Source organism: Mastomys coucha, unplaced genomic scaffold, assembly GCF_008632895.1.
Source record: "Mastomys coucha isolate ucsf_1 unplaced genomic scaffold, UCSF_Mcou_1 pScaffold12, whole genome shotgun sequence".
Classification (NCBI taxonomy): Eukaryota; Metazoa; Chordata; class Mammalia; order Rodentia; family Muridae; genus Mastomys; species Mastomys coucha.
The window spans coordinates 9,020,107-9,025,605 of NW_022196894.1; positions in this window are offsets into that span (position 1 = coordinate 9,020,107).

A 5,499-nucleotide genomic window follows, 5' to 3' on the forward strand; every position below is an offset into this window, starting at 1 on the left:
ATCATCATGAGAAGTGATTTTATATCTGAATCTTGCTTTTCCAGTGTGATGCTGTGTCCAGGACTTGCTCTGGTTGGAGTATTGGGTTCTGATGATGCCAAGTAACCTTGGTTTGTGTTGCTTATATTCTTATGTTTGCCTCCTGCCATCTGGTTATCTCTAGTGATACCTGCCCTTGGAAAATCTGACTGGAGCCTGTCCTTCCTGTGATCCTGGTTGTGTCAGAACTTGTCAGAATCAAGCTGTCTCTGAGATCCTGTGATTCTGGGATCCTATGTACCTGGGCTTGTTAGAACACTTGAGAGTGGAGCTTCCTCTGGGTGTTTTGAGACTGGCTGTGGAGCTTATACCCAAGGTCTGCTCAGGGCCCTGGCCGGCTCAGACAGACAGGAAGTAACCTGAGCCACTGGTGCCTGGTCCTGCTGGTCCCAGTTACTCCCAGTGTTGAGACAGATGTTGTGTTCTCCTCATGTCTGATCCTGGGTGTGTTAGAGCGCCTGGGAGTAGAGCTTCCTCTAGGTGTTGTGGGACTGGCTGTGGAGCTTGCACCCAAGGTCTGCTCAGGACACCAGCCCAGAGCGACCAGAAGGAACCTGAGCCCCAAGGCTGGTGAAGTTCCTGTGTGCCTGGTCTTGCTGGTCCCAGTTACTCCCGGTGTTGGTGTTGGGGCAGATGTTGAGTCCTCCTCACCTCTGATCCTGGGTGTATTAGAGCGCCTGGGAGTAGAACTTCCTCTGGGTGTTATGGGACTGGCTGTGGAGCTTGCACCCAAGGTCTGCTCAGGGCACCTGCTGGCCCAGACAGATTCGAAGGAATCTGAGCCACTGGGCTGGTGGAGTTCCTGTGTGCCTGGGTTCTGCTGGTCCCAGTTACTCCCGGTATTGGGACAGGTGTTGGGTCTTCCTCACCTCTGATCCTGAGTGTGTTAGAGTGCCTGTATATTCCTTTTATTATGTTTAGGTATGTGCCTTGAATTCCTGATCTCCCCAAGACTTTTAACATAAAGGGGTATGGGATTTTATCAAAGGCTTTCTCAGCATTAATGAAATGATTATGTGATTTTTCTTCCTTTGATATAGTCAATTATATTGATGGATTTTTGTATATTTGTGATTATTTTCTTTTGGGGTTTGGTGTGAGATGATTAATTTCTTGTGTTTTCTTGGTTGTAATGTTGGAGTTTTCCTCTACTAGTTCCTTCTAGGATCCTCCGTAGGCTGGATTATTAGAAAGTTGTTTAAATGTAATTTTGTCATGGAATATCTTGATTTCTCCATCTATGGTGATTCAGAGTTTTTCTGGGTACAGTAGTTGGGACTGGCATCTGTGGCTTCTTAGGGTCTGTAAGATGTCTATCTGTCCAGGACTTTCTGGCATTTAGAGTCTCTGTTGAGAATTCAGGTTCAATTCTGATAGGTCTGCCTTTATATGCTACTTGACCCTTTTCCCTTATAGCTTTTAACATTTTTTCTTTGTTCTGTACATTTAATGTTTTAATAATTATGTTATTAAAAGGCGGGAGGACTTTGTTTTCTGGTACAATCTATTTTGTGGGCTTCTTGTATATTTATGTGTGTATGTTTATGTCCATCTCAGGGAAGTTTTTTCTATGATTTTGTTGAAAATGTTTCTGGCTCTTTGAACTGGGAATCTTCACCTTCTTCTGTTCCCATTATTCTTAGATTTGGTCTTTTCATTATGTCCCAAATTTTATATATTAGAAACTTTTTACACTTAGAATTTTCTTTGACTGATGTATCAGTATTTTCTATGGTATCTTCTATACCTGAGATTCTCTTTTCTATCTTTTGTATTCTGTTGGTAATGCTTGCATCTGAAGTTCCTGTTCTCTTTTCTAGGTTTTCCATCTCCAGGGGTGCCTTGATATGGGATTTCTTTATTGTTTCTATTTCCATTTTTAGTTTTAGGTCTTGGACCATTTTATTCATTTCCTTCGGCTGTTTGATTATATTTTCCTATAACTCCTTAAGGGATGTATTTGTTTCCTCTTTAAGGACTTCTACTTGTTTGACTGTTTTCTGTATTTCTTTAAGGGAATTATTTATATTGTCTTTAAAGTCCTCTATCATCTTCATGAGATTGGATTTAAGATGAGAATCTTGCTCTGATTCTGATTCAGGCTTGTTAATGTATCTAGCTAGGCCTTGCTGTAGTAGGAGAGGTGTGTTCTGATGGTACCACACAGCATTGGGTTCTGTTGATTATGTTCTTGTGCTTGTTTTTCACCATTTGATTGTATCTGTTGTTAACCGTCCTAGGTGTCCTGGGAGATTGGAACTGGCCTCCCTGGAGGCAGGCTTCGGTATATCTCTGGTTAGAGCAGGCCTCCTGAAAGACAGGCAGAGCTGTGCAGTGGGGAGGCAGGCATGCCAAGCATCCCTGGGTGCAGGTGAAGGTTCAAACTGGAAGAGAGATGGAGCTTCAGCAGGGCAGGACAGAGTCAATGTCTGCTGTGATCCTAGCTGATGTGAGGGTTGGGACAGGTATCTCACCTGTGTCCTTTGTTAGAGCAGTCTTCTTGGGAGACAGGCAGGGCTTGGGGGAGTGGGCACTCCTATATGCCATGGGTGCCTTCTGAATGTTTTTATCATGGTTTTGTTGTTGTTGTTGTTTGTTTGTTGTTTTTTGTTTTAATTTGTTTTATTTTATTTTTTTACTAATGTATCCATTTCTTTTATTGTATCTTCAACACCTGGGATTATCTATTCCAGTTCTTGTACTCTGTAAGTGAAGAGTTACTCTGTAGTTTCTGTTAAAATTCTTTAATTTTTTACTTTTAGAATTCCCTCAGTTTGAATTTTATTTATTCATACTATTTTATTTTTATGTCTTGAACAGTTTTATTAATTCCCTTCAACTGTTTGTGTTTTCTTGGATTTCTTCAAGGGATTTATCCATTTCCTCCATTTTCTTGTTTGTTCTTTTCCTGGATTCTGTTAAGGGATTTGTTAATTTCCTCTTTTAGGACCTCTGTCATCTTCATGTCGTTGGTTTAAGTTCTTCTTTTTTGGGCTTCAGCTATGTTATAATATTCAGGGTCTGCTGTGGTAGGATAGAAGAGCTCTAATGGGAACATATTGCCCTGACTGTTGTTGGTTATGTTTTTATGCTGGTGTCTAGGATTTTTGGGTTTTTGTTGGGTGGGCATTTTATTCCTTGGTTTCTGTCTCCTTTCTGGATTTTAGGAGAGTATGATGATGGTGTGTTGCCTGGTTTTCTGGTAGGCTCAACTGGTGTATTCACAGGAAATGCCTGCTGGTGTTGGAGGCTGGGATACTGGGAAGTGTTGGACAAATGAAGGTTGGAGCAGAAGGTCTTTTTGATCTCTTGAGGAGGATGTCAGAGGGGAAAGGGAGACTACAGCAGGTTTCCTGCTACTGAGCCAGCGATAAGACTTAGGGGATTCTGCTGCAGAGCTAGAGGTGAGATCAGGGGACTGTATCTGGAAGAACACAGAGAGAAGAGAAGGTCTGCAACCAGCTGTAGCAATAATAGTTTAATAATTCCCAGCACAGGTTCTGCTGTGTTTATAAAAAGATAAGGAGAGAGGGGATGTGTTTGATGAATGTGTAGTCAGGTGTTGGGGAGGTGCTTTCTTTGGCCCATTCTGAGATATCCCTTCCCTGTGAGGGATTAACCACATGATGGTATGGTATAGAATTGTTTATTCTGGGCATGGGGTGGGAAGCTGAGAGAGTAGTAGAGATAGAGAGAGGAAGGGAGAGAGAGAGAGGAGAGAGAGAGAGAGAGAAGAGAGAGAGAGAGACAGAGACAGAGACAGGCAGAGAGACAGACAGACAGAGAGACAGACAGAGAGAGAGAGGAGAAGAGAGGAGAGGAGAAGAGAGGAGAGGAGAGGAGAAGAGTAGAGGCAGTCATGAGCACATGGAGAGAGAGGGAAGAGGGGAATGGGGAGAGACAGGGAAGGCATGAAAGGACAGATTGAGAACAAGAAGGCAAGAGGGCAAGAGAGAGGAGGGGAAAGCAGCCCCTTTTATAGTGAGTCAGGCACACCTGGCTGTTGCCAGGTAACTGTGGGGTGGAGCATAGACAAAATGCTAACAGATTCCTTCTTGCCTTAAACCATTTATGTTCCTCAATAAAAGACACACAGACACACACACACACACACACACACACACACACAAAACTATTATATTCTAATATGCCTTAAGTAGCACAAAGCTTGGCAACTGCTTAACCTCCATGTTGTTGCTGATAACTCTTGAGATATTACTTACTAATTTCTATGTTCCATCTTGACTGCTCCTGATCCAATTGAGCAGTCCTCTTGGCCATGTTCTCTTGGTTCCTTTACATGGCAGGTCTGGTTTTTCTTTCTGCATTGTCTTCTTCCACAATTACTCTCCTCTGTCCTCTCCTGCACACTATCCTAAGGTATGACAGCTATCTATCCCTCTTTCCTTGTTCCTCTTCCTCATGGTCCCATTCCCAAAAAATCTAAACCCTGCTTCTCTCGCTTCTACCCTGATTTTGGCTGCTGGCATCTTTATTTACTAATTAGAATTAACTAGGGCCAGGTTCCCAGAAGCTATGTGCAGACTCTCTCAGGAAAATAATCTGGGGAACCAAATTACCATTAAAATACAAGCAGCTCTAGGCAGCCTGCCTGGTTTTCTGACTGGCAAATCCTGTGGGTTAGTAGAGGTACCTGCTGGAGTAGAGGTCTGGGATACAACTACTGACTAGGAGGAGGGAGGTTAAGAGGGAATGGTGTATGGGATCCACAAGAGATGTGAGCAGGAGGGAGAAAGAAGTTCCATTGCAGTGCTAGGGATCAGACAGGAGGATTGGATTTTGAGGGGATAAGGGAGTCATCAGGGTCTTCAGTTAAGTTTACCTGTTACCTCTTAGATTGTTTGTTCCCAGTGAAAGTTTGCAGATATTGGGGAATGGATTGGGGAAAAGAAAATTGGGGTAGAAGATCTTTGTGCTTTATTGTGGATGAGTCAGAGAAGAAAGGGAGACTGCAGCTAGTTTCCTGCTACAGAAGTGGAGATGAGACTTGGGTTAAGGGAGCTGGATCTCAGGAGCAGTAGGAGAGGTATGAGTCCACCTTCTGCCTTGTTCTTCTGGGAGGAGTAGCCCTTGGGTTAGCAGGAGGTACATGCTGGATTTGAGGTCTGGGACAAAGCAACAAGAAGAGAGGATAAGGTCAGAAGGAAAAGGTCATGGGATCCATGGGAGATGAGAGGGAAGTTTGCCATGGGCACTCTGCTGCTGAGCTGGGGACGAGACTTGCAGAACAGAAGCTGGGTAACAGAAAGAAAAGAAAAGGTCCTCAGGCAACCTTTCTGTGAGTTTTTATTCTAATATTCATCACCAGATGTGGTTTTATGCAAAGTCTTCTATATGTAAACAGATGACTCAGTAGAAGCAGAAGCTACTTCAAGGGTGGTTAGGAAAAGTAAATGAGTTAAAATATGCATGCAAACCTTGCTTGTTATAAAGTCAGTC